The 17,030-nt window shown below is 49.7% G+C and overlaps 4 pseudogenes across 4 annotated transcripts in view; all 4 read right to left on the reverse strand.

Annotated features, from left to right (window-relative positions):
• Positions 1–1,861, reverse strand: part of AT2G01022 — a pseudogene marked incomplete at both ends in the record, with an annotated part of 2,384 nt that extends 523 nt beyond the window's left edge. Inside the window, one exon of the mRNA in view lies at positions 1–1,861. This exon is cut by the window's left edge and continues 523 nt beyond it. The product of the transcript in view is annotated as an uncharacterized protein (mRNA).
• Positions 1,862–3,394: 1,533 nt separating this feature from the next.
• Positions 3,395–5,377, reverse strand: AT2G01024 (annotated as a pseudogene; the record flags this gene model as incomplete). Its single annotated transcript has 1 exon — positions 3,395–5,377.
• Positions 5,378–6,623: 1,246 nt separating this feature from the next.
• Positions 6,624–11,540, reverse strand: AT2G01026 (annotated as a pseudogene; the record flags this gene model as incomplete). The annotated part of the gene is made up of 1 exon: positions 6,624–11,540.
• A 1,430-nt stretch (positions 11,541–12,970) lies between these two features.
• On the reverse strand, positions 12,971–15,923 carry AT2G01028 (annotated as a pseudogene; the record flags this gene model as incomplete). Its single annotated transcript has 1 exon — positions 12,971–15,923.
• Positions 15,924–17,030: the final 1,107 nt, after the last annotated feature.

Below are 17,030 nucleotides of genomic sequence, written 5' to 3' on the forward strand. Positions count from 1 at the left end.
CCCTCATCCTTCTCCTGAGCCAACCAAACTCTAGTCAGAAGATCTGCTCGATCCACGGCTTCCAATCCTAATGGCTCTCGTGCCACAGCACACAACCGCAAAGCACCAATCTCACTCACCAAGGCCTCAACACTCTGCCCTGGAGCCGCGCCCACGCGCTTACGGCTCAACGCGTCTGCAACCACATTAGCCTTACCAGGATGGTAAGCTATCTCCAGATCATAATCAGCCACCAGCTCCATCCATCGCCTCTGCCTCAGGTTCAGCTCTCGCTGAGTGAAGATATACTTCAAACTCTTATGATCCGTGAACACCTGCACTTTCCCGCCACAAAGATAAGACCTCCAAATCTTCAAGGCAAAGATTACTGTAGCCATCTCCAAATCGGGAGTAGGATAGTTGCCCTCATGCTTCCTCAACTGTCGTGATGCATAAGCAATAACCTTCCCACGCTGCATTAGAACACAACCCAAACCAACTCTCGAGGCATCAGTATACACCATGTAAGGCTGTCCATGCTCTGGCAATGCTAACACTGGTGTACTCGTCAACATCTCCTTCAGGCTCACGAAACCCTCCTCGCACTCCGGTGACCACACAAAAGGAACATCCTTCCTCGTCAGCTTAGTCATCGGCTGTGCCATACTCGCAAACCCCTTGACGAACCTCCTGTAATACCCTGCCAACCCAAGAAAACTCCTGATCTCAGTGGCATTCGTCGGTCTAGGCCAATCTCTGATAGCCTCAATCTTCTCTGGATCCACTGAAACTCCCTCTGCAGAAACAATGTGACCCAGAAAACCCATTTCTCTCTGCCAGAAACTGCACTTACTCAACTTAGCGAACAACTTCTGCTCCCGCAGCTTCTCCATCACTCTCCTTAGATGTACCTCATGCTCCTCAGGACTCTTAGAATACACCAGAATGTCATCAATAAAGATGATCACAAACTCATCCAAAAACTCCTGGAACACGCTGTTCATCAACCTCATGAACGCTGCAGGTGCATTAGTCAACCCGAAAGGCATCACCACGAACTCAAAATGTCCATATCTTGTCCTGAAAGCAGTCTTGCGAACATCTGCCTCCGCTATCGGGATCTGGTGATAACCCGACGTCAAATCGATTTTGGAGAAACAAGTACCACCCCACAACTGGTCCAACAACTCATCGATCCTTGGCAAAGGGTACTTGTTCTTCACAGTGACCCGGTTCAACCCCCGGTCGTCAATACATAAGCGGAAACTCCCGTCCTTCTTCTTCACAAATAACACCGGTGCTCCCCAAGGTGAAGTACTAGGACGAATGAATCCCTTACCCAACAAATCCTCTAGCTGCTTCTTTAGCTCTGCCATCTCTGCTGGAGCCATCCTGTAGGGTGCCTTAGACAACGGCGCTGTCCCTGGTTCCAACTCAATCGTGAAAGGATCAGACCGTGATGGTGGTAATCCCTGCAACGATTGAAACACATCCTCCCGAATGTCGCTCACTGCTACCTGCCCCACAGACTCCGGCATAGATACCGGCATCCCTTCTCGATCATTTTCTCTGCCTGCACTGCTGAGATGACGAGACTCCCTGAGGTAGGTCTCACTCCCTGATAAACCAACCTTCCCTCTGGCCGCTCAAAAGAAACTCTCCCACGGTGGGAGTCAAGATGTACTCTGTAATGATCCAACCAATCCATTCCCAGAATAACATCATACAACTCTACAAGGCTGATAATCAAATCTGCTGGCATTGACCCCCCTGCAATCTGAATATCTACACCCTTCGCTCTCCCAAGAACCGCTAGAAACTGCCCTCCAGCAACCTTGACGTGGAGATGTCCCCTCTCCCTACAGTGGTAGCACTCCCTCATCTCAGCTCGCTGCGTGCAATCCGCCACCTTGTGGTCAAGGCTCCCACAAGAAAAACATCCTGCACGACCACCCTGTCCAGCTCTGGAAGGATGATCCCACTTCCTCTTCTGCCCCTGTGCAGGCTTGCCGCCCTTGCTAGGTGTCACCTGCTGCTGAGTCTTCTTCGGTTGTACCGCTGGACTCACTCCCACCACCTGCCTCTGAAGGTCTGAAAGTCCCCGATCCGGACTGCCTAAAGTCCGGGCGAGTTCTCTCGACCCAAGCCACTAAGTGACTCGGCCCTAACCGTTTATGAGGTTCTTTCCTAGTCTAATCCGTTTCATATGATTCCGAGATTCAATATATGAGACGAATAGAGTAAACAAACAATCGGATACTTTATTAATTAAGCAAAGGATTCGATACAACCTATGAGTTTGCATATAAGCTATTACAAGTCATATAATCGATCCCTAGACTATCCGAACTATCACCACCCATCATCCCGGCCTTGAGTCTCTCGCGCCTAAGCCAAGTCCTTCCCACGATCACCATTCGTTCCTGAAAGTCATAGAGCCATAAGTAATCTTATTTACTTAATCATATGCAAGTCCATGCAATGCTCTATATGCCATACACTACTCGGATCAGTGGAGAGAATTCAGAGAGGGGAAGATCGCGCATCAGTCCGGCCGATTCTCGGCAGGTCAGTTAAGACCCGCCGGTCCTCCGCCGAGCCGCGTCCCCGCCTCAGCCGACCCCTACCCGGACCGAGTCTTGTGTAGGATGCACATGACCCGGATACTACTCAGCCCTCTAGTCGGTCCTTTCAAGGATCCGACTACTAACTCACATCCTAGAACCCTTAGACTCAAAGTCTAGGATCCCTTACCTTCCTTCTCGAGGTTAGGTCGATCCGACCCTCCTTCTTTATTGCCGGCCACAGCCCGGCTACCGAATCCTAAGACTATTTATTCTCCCAAGAGGGAGAGAGTTTTAATGGTGAGTTTTCTTGTGTTTTCGGTGTGTTGTGGTGAGTAGAATGGTCCTGGGCGCCCTTCCTTATATAGGGGGCGAATGGATGCTCCCGAATCAACACATCCGTTCCTTGCACCTTTCCGAAGAGTTGCACCTTTCCGAAGAGTTGCGCCCTTCCGAAGAGTTGCACCTTTCCGAAGAGTTGTATCTCTTCGCCCATAACCGCCCAGTTCGTCCGTCACTCGTCCAGCTACCTCGAGCTCGTCCGTCACTCGTCCAGCTACCTCGAGCTCGTCCGTCACTCGTCCAGCTACCTCGAGCTCAACCGTCACTCGTCCAGCTGCCTCGAGCTCAACCGTCACTCGTCCAGCTGCCCGAGCTGGACTGTCACTCGACCTGAGTAACTGTCACTCCTTCCAGCTGAGCTTGAGCTTTGGGCGAGCTGACCCAAGTGATTTCTTTACGATCCTAGCTTAGCCTGCATGATTTCCCCTTTGTCCGAGCTTATAGCCAGCTCCTTCTCACTTGTCCGAGACTCCACCTTCTTCTCTCGGACCAAGTCCTAGCCAACGATCCTATTGAGGATCGCGGGCGTTACAAGTCTCCCCCCCTTGAATTGGATTCGTCCTCGAATCCGCATCAAGTTGATCTTTACCCATCTCCTTGAACCACTCCGGAAAATTGGCCTTCATCTTATTCTCGGTTTCCCAAGTGTATTCCTCACGGCCTCCACAATTCCACAAGACTTTTAACAAATCCCTTGATTTTCCCCGAGTCGCTTTCGTCATTCGGTCCATGATCCGTACCGGCCATGCTTCCACCGTCATATTCTCCTTTAACCCGGGAGGTATATCTTCCACGCTTTCTTCTTGATCACTTAAACACTTCCGTAATTGTGACACATGGAAGACGTTGTGAAACGCATTTAATTTTGGAGGAAGGTCAAGTTTGTATGCCACCGCCCCTACTCGTTCGATCACCTTGTACGGGCCAACATACCTTGGGCTTAACTTTTTCCTTGAGGTGAATCGCCCTGCCCCTTTGTAGGTCATCGCCTTTAAGTACACCAAATCTCGTACTTGGAATTCCAATTCCTTTCGACGTTTGTTGGCGTAGCTTTTCTGTCGATCTTGGGCTTCCTTTAACTTGATTTTTAAGAACTTCATTCTCTCCGTGGTTTCATCCACGATCGTAGGTCCAAACAACCGACGTTTGCCCACGGGCGTCCAACACAACGGTGTTCTACAAGCTCGTCCATACAACGCCTCATAGGGAGACATACCAATACTAGCTTGAAAACTATTATTGTATGCAAACTCTACTAACCTTAGATATTTCTCCCAGTTTCCTCCCCAATCCAAGACGCATGCCCTCAACATGTCCTCGAGGGTTTGAATCGTTCGTTCGGACTGTCCGTCCGTCTGTGGGTGGTAGGCAGTACTTAGGTTTACTCGAGTTCCTAAGGCCTTTTGGAAAGCCTTCCAAAACTTTGACGTGAACCTTGTGTCTCGGTCTGACACTATACTAACCGGAATCCCATGTAACCGCACGATCTCGTCTATATACTTCTCGGCAATGATTTCTGCTCCATCCTTATCCGAGATCGCCATGAAGTGCGCAGACTTAGTCAATCGGTCTACCACAACCCATACCGCATTGTGTTTGGACTTGATCCCCGTTGGCAGTCCGGTGACGAAGTCCATCGTTATGTGGTCCCACTTCCATTCCGGTATAGGTAGGTTTTGTAACAACCCACTTGGTACTTGATGCTCCGCTTTGACCAGTTGACAAGTCGGGCACTTGGCCACCCATCTGGCCACGTCTTTCTTCATTGCTACCCAATGGTAGTACCTTTTAAGGTCGCAGTACATCTTGTTTGACCCAGGATGGATTGAGAACCTCGATTGATGGGCCTCTCTTAGGATCTCCTCCTTTAATGCCCTATCGTTCGGCACACATACTCGACCGTTCACCATGATTGTACCATTGTTCGAGGTTTGGTACTCGGTCTTATTGTTTAGTGCCCATCCTTTTATCTCCTCGTCCCGTTCCTGAGCCAGCCGGATCCTACTAAGCAGGTCGGCCTGATCGGCGGCTCCCAACCCTAAGGGTTCAACTTCTTTAGACAAGGCATTCACATGCAATGTCCCGATCATGTTAACCAAGTCCACTTGGCTCCGTTCCGCCTCAACTTCCGAGCGCCTCCTACTCAGGGCGTCGGCGACTTGGTTGGCCTTGCCCGGATGGTACGCTATATCCAAGTCGTAATCCGCCACAAGCTCCATCCACCTTCTTTGCCTTAGATTCAACTCCGGCTGGGTGAATATGTACTTTAGGCTTTTGTGGTCAGTATAGATTTGAACTTTAGCACCATACAAGTATGATCGCCAAATTTTCAAGGCAAATACTACCGCGGCCATTTCCAAATCATGCGTAGGGTAATTCTTCTCATGTTTCCGCAATTGCCTTGATGCGTATGCGATAACACTCCCCTTTTGCATCAGTACGCATGAAAGGCCCCGATCCGGACTGCCTAAAGTCCGGGCGAGTTCTCTCGACCCAAGCCACTAAGTGACTCGGCCCTAACCGTTTATGAGGTTCTTTCCTAGTCTAATCCGTTTCATATGATTCCGAGATTGAATATATGAGACGAATAGAGTAAACAAACAATCGGATACTTTATTAATTAAGCAAAGGATTCGATACAACCTATGAATTTGCATATAAGCTATTACAAGTCATATAATCGATCCCTAGACTATCCGAACTATCACCACCCATCATCCCGGCCTTGAGTCTCTCGCGCCTAAGCCAAGTCCTTCCCACGATCACCATTCGTTCCTGAAAGTCATAGAGCCATAAGTAATCTTATTTACTTAATCATATGCAAGTCCATGCAATGCTCTATATGCCATACACTACTCGGATCCGTGGAGAGAATTCAGAGAGGGGAAGATCGCGCATCAGTCTGGCCGATTCTCGGCAGGTCAGTTAAGACCCGCCGGTCCTCCGCCGAGCCGCGTCCCCGCCTCAGCCGATCCCTACCCGGACCGAGTCTTGTGTAGGATGCACATGACCCGGATACTACTCAGCCCTCTAGTCGGTCCTTTCAAGGATCCGACTACTAACTCACATCCTAGAACCCTTAGACTCAAAGTCTAGGATCCCTTACCTTCCTTCTCGAGGTTAGGTCGATCCGACCCTCCTTCTTTATTGCCGGCCACAGCCCGGCTACCGAATCCTAAAACTAATTATTCTCCCAAGAGGGAGAGAGTTTTAATGGTGAGTTTTCTTGTGTTTTCGGTGTGTTGTGGTGAGTGGAATGGTCCTGGGCGCCCTTCCTTATATAGGGGGCGAATGGATGCTTTCCGAATCAACACATCCGTTCCTTGCACCTTTCCGAAGAGTTGCACCTTTCCGAAGAGTTGCGCCCTTCCGAAGAGTTGCACCTTTCCGAAGAGTTGTATCTCTTCGCCCATAACCGCCCAGTTCGTCCGTCACCCGTCCAGCTACCTCGAGCTCGTCCGTCACTCGTCCAGCTACCTCGAGTTCAACCGTCACTCGTCCAGCTGCCTCGAGCTCGTCCGTCACTCGTCCAGCTGCCCGAGCTGGACTGTCACTCGACCTGAGTAACCGTCACTCCTTCCAGCTGAGCTTGAGCTTTGGGCGAGCTGACCCAAGTGATTTCTTTACGATCCTAGCTTAGCCTGCATGATTTCCCCTTTGTCCGAGCTTATGGCCAGCTCCTTCTCACTTGTCCGAGACTCCACCTTCCTCTCTCGGTCCAAGTCCTAGCCAACGATCCTATTGAGGATCGCGGGCATTACAAGTCTCCCCCCCTTGAATTGGATTCGTCCTCGAATCCGCATCAAGTTGATCTTTACCCATCTCCTTGAACCACTCCGGAAAATTGGCCTTCATCTTATTCTCGGTTTCCCAAGTATATTCCTCACGGCCTCCACAATTCCACAAGACTTTTAACAAATCCCTTGATTTTCCCCGAGTCCCTTTCGTCATTCGGTCCATGATCCGTACTGGCCATGCTTCCACCGTCATATTCTCCTTTAACCCGGGAGGTATATCTTCCACGCTTTCTTCTTGATCACTTAAACACTTCCGTAATTGTGACACATGGAAGACGTTGTGAAACGCATTTAATTTTGGAGGAAGGTCAAGTTTGTATGCCACCGCCCCTACTCGTTCGATCACCTTGTACGGGCCAACATACCTTGGGCTTAACTTTTTCCTTGAGGTGAATCGCCCTGCCCCTTTGTAGGTCATCGCCTTTAAGTACACCAAATCTCGTACTTGGAATTCCAATTCCTTTCGACGTTTGTTGGCGTAGCTTTTCTGTCGATCTTGGGCTTCCTTTAACTTGATTTTTAAGAACTTCATTCTCTCCGTGGTTTCATCCACGATCGTAGGTCCAAACAACCGACGTTCGCCCACGGGCGTCCAACACAACGGTGTTCTACAAGCTCGTCCATACAACGCCTCATAGGGAGACATACCAATACTAGCTTGAAAACTATTATTGTATGCAAATTCTACTAACCTTAGATATTTCTCCCAGTTTCCTCCCCAATCCAAGACGCATGCCCTCGACATGTCCTCGAGGGTTTGAATCGTTCGTTCGGACTGTCCGTCCGTCTGTTGGTGGTAGGCAGTACTTAGGTTCACTCGAGTTCCTAAGGCCTTTTGGAAAGCCTTCCAAAACTTTGACGTGAACCTTGTGTCTCGGTCTGACACTATACTAACCGGAATCCCATGTAGCCGCACGATCTCGTCTATGTACTTCTCGGCAATGATTTCTGCTCCATCCTTATCCGAGATCGCCATGAAGTGCGCAGACTTAGTCAATCGGTCTACCACAACCCATACCGCATTGTGTTTGGACTTGATCCCCGTTGGCAGTCCGGTGACGAAGTCCATCGTTATGTGGTCCCACTTCCATTCCGGTATAGGTAGGTTTTGTAACAACCCACTTGGTACTTGATGCTCCGCTTTGACCAGTTGACAAGTCGGGCACTTGGCCACCCATCTGGCCACGTCTTTCTTCATTCCTACCCAATGGTAGTACCTTTTAAGGTCGCGGTACATCTTGTTCGACCCATGATGGATTGAGAACTTCGATTGATGGGCCTCTCTTAGGATCTCCTCCTTTAATGCCCTATCGTTCGGCACACATACTCGACCGTTCACCACGATTGTACCATTGTTCGAGGTTTGGTACTCGGTCTTATTGTTTAGTGCCCATCCTTTTATCTCCTCGTCCCGTTCCTGAGCCAGCCGGATCCTACTAAGCAGGTCGGCCTGATCGGCGGCTCCCAACCCTAAGGGTTCAACTTCTTTAGACAAGGCATTCACATGCAATGTCCCCATCATGTTAACCAAGTCCACTTGGCTCCGTTCCGCCTCAACTTCCGAACGCCTCCTACTCAGGGCGTCGGCGACTTGGTTGGCCTTGCCCGGATGGTACGCTATATCCAAGTCGTAATCCGCCACAAGTTCCATCCACCTTCTTTGCCTTAGATTCAACTCCGGCTGGGTGAATATGTACTTTAGGCTTTTGTGGTCAGTATAGATTTGAACTTTAGCACCATACAAGTATGATCGCCAAATCTTCAAGGCAAATACTACCGCGGCCATTTCCAAATCATGCGTAGGGTAGTTCTTCTCATGTTTCCGCAATTGCCTTGATGCGTATGCGATAACACTCCCCTTTTGCATCAGTACGCATCCTAGTCCCACTATTGATGCGTCCGTATAAACCGTATATGGCTCACCTTCCTCCGGTAAGACCAATACTGGTGCATTAGTCAACATGGCCTTTAACTCCAGGAAGCTTTTCTCGCATTCATCCGACCAATTGAATGCGGTGTCTTTTCCGGTCAGTCGAGACAAGGGTTGGGCCATGCTCGCAAAACTCCTTACGAACCTTCGGTAATACCCCGCTAGTCCGAGAAAACTCCTAATCTCGGTGGCATTCCTTGGTCGTGGCCACTCCTTTATCGACCGTATTTTCTCCGGATCAACCGATACTCCTTGGTCCGAGATAACATGACCAAGAAAACCAACGCTTCTTTGCCAAAATGAGCATTTACTTAACTTTGCAAATAGCTCATGTTCCCTTAGCCGTTCCAGCACCGCCCTTAGATGTTCTTGGTGAGCTTCCCAAGATTTCGAGTAAACAAGTATATCGTCAATGAAGATGATAACAAACTCGTCTAAAAAATCCCGGAACACCCCATTCATCATTTTCATGAAGGCTGCTGGTGCATTGGTCAATCCGAATGGCATGACCACAAACTCAAAGTGGCCGTACCTTGTCCGGAAAGCCGTTTTCCTCACGTCCGTTGGCTCTATGGGAATTTGGTGATATCCTGAGGCCAAGTCGATTTTTGAAAACCACTGTGCACCTCCAAGTTGATCCATCAACTCATCTATCCGGGGTAAAGGATATTTGTTTTTCACCGTAACTTTATTCAATCCCCGATAATCGATGCATAGCCTAAAGCTACCATCTTTCTTTTTCACAAACAGAACCGGCGCACCCCATGGTGAGCTACTCGGCCTGATGAATCCAACAACTCCTCCAACTGTTTCTTTAGCTCCGCCATTTCCGCCGGTGCCATCCGGTACGGAGCTTTAGATATGGGGGTTGTCCCGGGCTCGAGTTCTATCGTGAACGGGTCTGACCGGTCCGGTGGTACACCACTAACGGCCGCAAACATGTCCGAGAACTCGTTGACGATCGGAATGTCTTTCAACTCCGCACTCGCCCCCACTTCCTTGGTTGTGATCGTGGCTAAATATGCCTCACATCCTTTCCCGAGCATCCTTTCAGCCTGGATTGCCGAGATTACCAAGCTTCCCGAGGTTGTTCTTATTCCTTGGAATTTTAACATACCCTCGTCCCTCTCGAATTGTATCCGTCCTCGGTGACAATCTATGTGAGCCTTGTACTTCCCCAACCAGTCCATCCCTAAGATAACATCATGTTTCTTTAGTGGAACAATGATTAGGTCCGCGGGCATATTGACACCGTTCACTACAACCGAGATGCCCCGAACAAGTCCGGTCGGATACATTGCCTGTCCGCCGGCCGCTCGTACCATTCCATAATCGGTGTTTGGTTCTTTCCTGAACCCACCTATTTTAACCAATTCTGGACTAACAAAACAATGTGTAGCCCCAGAATCAAATAGAGTGTGCGTTACTACGTCACCTACTCTCAAGGTCCCTACACATTCCCTTAGAATGCTGAGTACCTCCCCTTTCCCATATGCATGATGCAATGCAAATGCAGTTATTGAAATAATGAATAGGGAGTTGTGAGAACGTACCAGTGATCGCCCTGAAGTTTCTGGCATCGTTAGCTTCCTCCGACAACTCATAAACTCGCGGTGCCACGGCTTGCCGCTTTGGGGGAGGCGGCAGTCCATTTCCCCCGCGATTGTCCCTTTGTCCGGCCTGCTTCTCCGCAGTCAACTTAGGGCACTCTCGCTTTAGATGTCCAGTCTTTCCGCAATAGAAACAAGTCCTTGTCTCTTCACCGAGAACCTTGGACTGCCCTGGTTCCATTCTCGGGCAACTTTGGATCGCATGGTCCTTGCTTCCACACCGGCCACATGCACCTATGGCCTTCCAGCAAGTTCCGCTGTGGCTCTTACCACAGGTCACGCATTCCCCGGTCTTAGCATCGGACTTGGTGTTATCCACCTTGTCAAATTTCCTTTTCTTATCCGCGGGTTTAGTGGATTGATTGTTCCGGATCGGTGCTTTCTCCCGGTTCAAGTACCTCTCCTCCTCGATCCCTTCCTCAATCATTGCTGCCCTTTCAACCAATTCGGAAACCGAGTTGAATGTCCGGACTAAACAATGGTTGCGGATCTCTATCCTTAGTCCACGGATAAATCGGCGCACTTGAGCTTGTTCCTCCTCAAGTTCACGTCCCACATAACGCCTTAGGCGGTTAAATTCCTCATCATATTCACGCACCGTGCGGTTCCCTTGAACTAGGTCGAGGTACGCACATTCAAGCCTATCCCAAGCCTCCGGTGGAAAGTACTTCTTGTTAAACTCGTCTTCGAAATCCGCAAAGGACCGGACCTCGTCCCCTCTGCGTTTCTCGATGGTTAACCACCAATTATGGGCGTCTCCTTCAAGGAAATGGACTGCAATGTCCCTTTGGTAATCCTCAGGGCAGCGGGTAGACTTGAAGTTCCTCTTGAGTCTACTCCTCCACTCATCGGCCATAATAGGGTCCGTACTGCCCATGAAGTGTCTCGTGCCCAGCTTTGAGACATGTTCGAGAAGACTCAGATAGTCTCCCCTTTTCCGCCCATAATTCGGTTGGGGATTCACTTCCACAACTTCCGATTCATCGTCCCTTTGGTTATCCCCTTTTAGGACCACCGGATCTGCTACAACGGCCTTGGTCAATGTGGCTAGTTGCGCCATCATTCCCTTCATCAAATCCCACTGTTCTTGGGCCGTTGGAGTATTATTCCGGTTATCCGTGATGTCCCTTGCACCACTACTCTCCGGTGCTTCCTCATTTATGGACTTCTTCCCGGCCTCAGGTCCGGCCGAGTCTGTCCCATCGAACATCGTCCCGACTCTGGTTTTCTCGTTGATCATCGTTTCCTCCTCAACCAAAGTCTCCTCGACAATGCCCTTGTCCTTCTTACTCTTTCCCGTTTTGCTGCTCTTACCCATCTGCGAAACCTCTAAAGTTAATCCACCTAACTCCTAGTAAAATCGCAAAAGAGTAAAGAACAACTACCGCGAGATTCTCAAGCCGACGAGTGGTGATACCCCTTAACCCAACACCTAGTCCTAGAACCAAGCATGCTCTGATACCAACTTGAAAGGCCCCGATCCGGACTGCCTAAAGTCCGGGCGAGTTCTCTCGACCCAAGCCACTAAGTGACTCGGCCCTAACCGTTTATGAGGTTCTTTCCTAGTCTAATCCGTTTCATATGATTCCGAGATTCAATATATGAGACGAATAGAGTAAACAAACAATCGGATACTTTATTAATTAAGCAAAGGATTCGATACAACCTATGAATTTGCATATAAGCTATTACAAGTCATATAATCGATCCCTAGACTATCCGAACTATCACCACCCATCATCCCGGCCTTGAGTCTCTCGCGCCTAAGCCAAGTCCTTCCCACGATCACCATTCATTCCTGAAAGTCATAGAGCCATAAGTAATCTTATTTACTTAATCATATGCAAGTCCATGCAATGCTCTATATGCCATACACTACTCGGATCCGTGGAGAGAATTCAGAGAGGGGAAGATCGCGCATCAGTCCGGCCGATTCTCGGCAGGTCAGTTAAGACCCGCCGGTCCTCCGCCGAGCCGCGTCCCCGCCTCAGCCGATCCCTACCCGGACCGAGTCTTGTGTAGGATGCACATGACCCGGATACTACTCAGCCCTCTAGTCGGTCCTTTCAAGGATCCGACTACTAACTCACATCCTAGAACCCTTAGACTCAAAGTCTAGGATCCCTTACCTTCCTTCTCGAGGTTAGGTCGATCCGACCCTCCTTCTTTATTGCCGGCCACAGCCCGGCTACCGAATCCTAAAACTAATTATTCTCCCAAGAGGGAGAGAGTTTTAATGGTGAGTTTTCTTGTGTTTTCGGTGTGTTGTGGTGAGTGGAATGGTCCTGGGCGCCCTTCCTTATATAGGGGGCGAATGGATGCTTTCCGAATCAACACATCCGTTCCTTGCACCTTTCCGAAGAGTTGCACCTTTCCGAAGAGTTGCGCCCTTCCGAAGAGTTGCACCTTTCCGAAGAGTTGTATCTCTTCGCCCATAACCGCCCAGTTCGTCCGTCACCCGTCCAGCTACCTCGAGCTCGTCCGTCACTCGTCCAGCTACCTCGAGTTCAACCGTCACTCGTCCAGCTGCCTCGAGCTCGTCCGTCACTCGTCCAGCTGCCCGAGCTGGACTGTCACTCGACCTGAGTAACCGTCACTCCTTCCAGCTGAGCTTGAGCTTTGGGCGAGCTGACCCAAGTGATTTCTTTACGATCCTAGCTTAGCCTGCATGATTTCCCCTTTGTCCGAGCTTATGGCCAGCTCCTTCTCACTTGTCCGAGACTCCACCTTCCTCTCTCGGTCCAAGTCCTAGCCAACGATCCTATTGAGGATCGCGGGCGTTACAACGCATCCTAGTCCCACTATGGATGCGTCCGTATAAACCGTATAGGGCTCACCTTCCTCCGGTAAGACCAATACCGGTGCATTAGTCAACATGGCCTTTAACTCCAGGAAGCTTTTCTCGCACTCATCCGACCAGTTGAATGCGGTGTCTTTTCCGGTCAGTCGAGTCAAGGGTTGAGCCATGCTCGCAAAACTCATTACGAACCTTCGGTAATACCCCGCTAGTCCGAGAAAGCTCCTAATCTCGGTGGCATTCCTTGGTCGTGGCCACTCCTTTATCGACCGTATTTTCTCCGGATCAACCGATACTCCTTGCTCCGAGATAACATGACCAAGAAAACCAACGCTCCTTTGCCAAAATGAGCATTTACTTAACTTTGCAAATAGCTCATGTTCCCTTAGCCGTTCCAGCACCGCCCTTAGATGTTCTTGGTGAGCTTCCCAAGATTTCGAGTAAACAAGTATATCGTCAATGAAGATGATAACAAACTCGTCTAAGAAATCCCGGAACACCCCATTCATCATTTTCATGAAGGCTGCTGGTGCATTGGTCAATCCGAATGGCATGACCACAAACTCAAAGTGGCCGTACCTTGTCCGGAAAGCCGTTTTCCTCACGTCCGTTGGCTCTATGGGAATTTGGTGATATCCTGAGGCCAAGTCGATTTTTGAAAACCACTGTGCACCTCCAAGTTGATCCATCAACTCATCTATCCGGGGTAAAGGATATTTGTTTTTCACCGTAACTTTATTCAATCCCCGATAATCGATGCATAGCCTAAAGCTAACATCTTTCTTTTTCACAAACAGAACCGGCGCACCCCATGGTGAGCTACTCGGCCTGATGAATCCTTTATCCAACAACTCCTCCAACTGTTTCTTTAGCTCCGCCATTTCCGCCGGTGCCATCCGGTACGGAGCTTTAGATATGGGGGTTGTCCCGGGCTCGAGTTCTATCGTGAACGGGTCTGACCGGTCCGGTGGTACGCCACTAACGGCCGCAAACACGTCCGAGAACTCGTTGACGATCGGAATGTCTTTCAACTCCGCACTCGCCCCCACTTCCTTGGTTGTGATCGTGGCTAAATATGCCTCACATCCTTTCCCGAGCATCCTTTCAGCCTGGATTGCCGAGATTACCAAGCTTCCCGAGGTTGTTCTTATTCCTTGGAATTTTAACATACCCTCGTCCCTCTCGAATTGTATCCGTCCTCGGTGACAATCTATGTGAGCCTTGTACTTCCCCAACCAGTCCATCCCTAAGATAACATCATGTTTCTTTAGTGGAACAATGATTAGGTCCGCGGGCATATTGACACCGTTCACTACAACCGAGATGCCCCGAACAAGTCCGGTCGGATACATTGCCTGTCCGCCGGCCGCTCGTACCATTCCATAATCGGTGTTTGGTTCTTTCCTGAACCCACCTATTTCAACCAATTCTGGACTAACAAAACAATGTGTAGCCCCAGAATCAAATAGAGTGTGCGTTACTACGTCACCTACTCTCAAGGTCCCTACACATTCCCTTAGAATGCTGAGTACCTCCCCTTTCCCATATGCATGATACAATGCAAATGCAGTTATTGAAATAATGAATAGGGAGTTGTGAGAACGTACCAGTGATCGCCCTGAAGTTTCCGGCATCGTTAGCTTCCTCCGACAACTCATAAACTCGCGGTGCCACGGCTTGCCGCTTTGGGGGAGGCGGCAGTCCATTTCCCCCGCGATTGTCCCTTTGTCCGGCCTGCTTCTCCGCAGTCAACTTAGGGCACTCTCGCTTTAGATGTCCAGTCTTTCCGCAATAGAAACAAGTCCTTGTCTCTTCACCGAGAACCTTGGACTGCCCTGGTTCCATTCTCGGGCAACTTTGGATCGCATGGTCCTTGCTTCCACACCGGCCACATGCACCTATGGCCTTCCAGCAAGTTCCGCTGTGGCTCTTACCACAGGTCACGCATTCCCCGGTCTTAGCATGGGACTTGGTGTTATCCACCTTGTCAAATTTCCTTTTCTTATCCGCGGGTTTGGTGGATTGATTGTTCCGGATCGGTGCTTTCTCCCGGTTCAAGTACCTCTCCTCCTCGATCCCTTCCTCAATCATTGCTGCCCTTTCAACCAATTCGGAAACCGAGTTAAATGTTCGGACCAAACAATGGTTGCGGATCTCTATCCTTAGTCCACGGATAAATTGGCGCACTTGAGCTTGTTCCTCCTCAAGTTCACGTCCCACATAACGCCTTAGGCGGTTAAATTCCTCATCATATTCACGCACCGTGCGGTTCCCTTAAACTAGGTCGAGGTACGCACATTCAAGCCTATCCCAAGCCTCCGGTGGAAAGTACTTCTTGTTAAACTCGTCTTCGAAATCCGCAAAGGACCGGACCTCGTCCCCTCAGCGTTTCTCGACGGTTAACCACCAATTATGGGCGTCTCATTCAAGGAAATGGACCGCAATGTCCCTTTGGTAATCCTCAGGGCAGCGGGTAGACTTGAAGTTCCTCTTGAGTCTACTCCTCCACTCATCGGCCACAATCGGGTCCGTACTGCCCATGAAGTGTCTCGTGCCCAGCCTTGAGACATGTTCGAGAAGACTCAGATAGTCTCCCCTTTTCCACCCATAATTCGGTTGTGGATTCACTTCCACAACTTTCGAGTCATCGTCCTTTTGGTTATCCCCTTTTAGGACCACCGGATCTGCTACAACGGCCTTGGTCAATGTGGCTAGTTGCGCCATCATTCCCTTCATCAAATCCCACTGTTCTTGGGCCGTTGGAGTATTGTTCCGGTTATCCGTGCTGTCCCTTGCACCACTACTCTCCGGTGCTTCCTCATTTATGGACTTCTTCCCGGCCTCAGGTCCGGCCGAGTCTGTCCCATCGAACATTGTCCCGACTCTGGTTTTCTCGTTGATCATCGTTTACTCCTCAACCAAAGTCTCCTCGACAATGCCCTTGTCCTTCTTACTCTTTCCCGTTCTGCTGCTCTTACCCATCTGCGAAACCTCTAAAGTTAATCCACATAACTCCTAGTAAAATCGCAAAGGAGTAAAGAACAACTACCGCGAGATTCTCAAGCCGACGAGTGGTGATACCCCTTAACCCAACACCTAGTCCTAGAACCAAGCATGCTCTGATACCAACTTGAAAGGCCCCGATCCGGACTGCCTAAAGTCCGGGCGAGTTCTCTCGACCCAAGCCACTAAGTGACTCGGCCCTAACCGTTTATGAGGTTCTTTCCTAGTCTAATCCGTTTCATATGATTCCGAGATTCAATATATGAGACGAATAGAGTAAACAAACAATCGGATACTTTATTAATTAAGCAAAGGATTCGATACAACCTATGAGTTTGCATATAAGCTATTACAAGTCATATAATCGATCCCTAGACTATCCGAACTATCACCACCCATCATCCCGGCCTTGAGTCTCTCGCGCCTAAGCCAAGTCCTTCCCACGATCACCATTCGTTCCTGAAAGTCATAGAGCCATAAGTAATCTTATTTACTTAATCATATGCAAGTCCATGCAATGCTCTATATGCCATACACTACTCAGATCCGTGGAGAGAATTCAGAGAGGGGAAGATCGCGCATCAGTCCGGCCGATTCTCGGCAGGTCAGTTAAGACCCGCCGGTCCTCCGCCGAGCCGCGTCCCCGCCTCAGCCGATCCTTACCCGGACCGAGTCTTGTGTAGGATGCACATGACCCGGATACTACTCAGCCCTCTAGTCGGTCCTTTCAAGGATCCGACTACTAACTCACATCCTAGAACCCTTAGACTCAAAGTCTAGGATCCCTTACCTTCCTTCTCGAGGTTAGGTCGATCCGACCCTCCTTCTTTATTGCCGGCCATAGCCCGGCTACCGAATCCTAAGACTATTTATTCTCCCAAGAGGGAGAGAGTTTTAATGGTGAGTTTTCTTGTGTTTTCGGTGTGTTGTGGTGAGTAGAATGGTCCTGGGCGCCCTTCCTTATATAGGGGGCGAATGGATGCTTCCCGAATCAACACATCCGTTCCT

This window comes from Arabidopsis thaliana, chromosome 2, assembly GCF_000001735.4.
Source record: "Arabidopsis thaliana chromosome 2, partial sequence".
NCBI classification, from domain to species: domain Eukaryota; kingdom Viridiplantae; phylum Streptophyta; class Magnoliopsida; order Brassicales; family Brassicaceae; genus Arabidopsis; species Arabidopsis thaliana.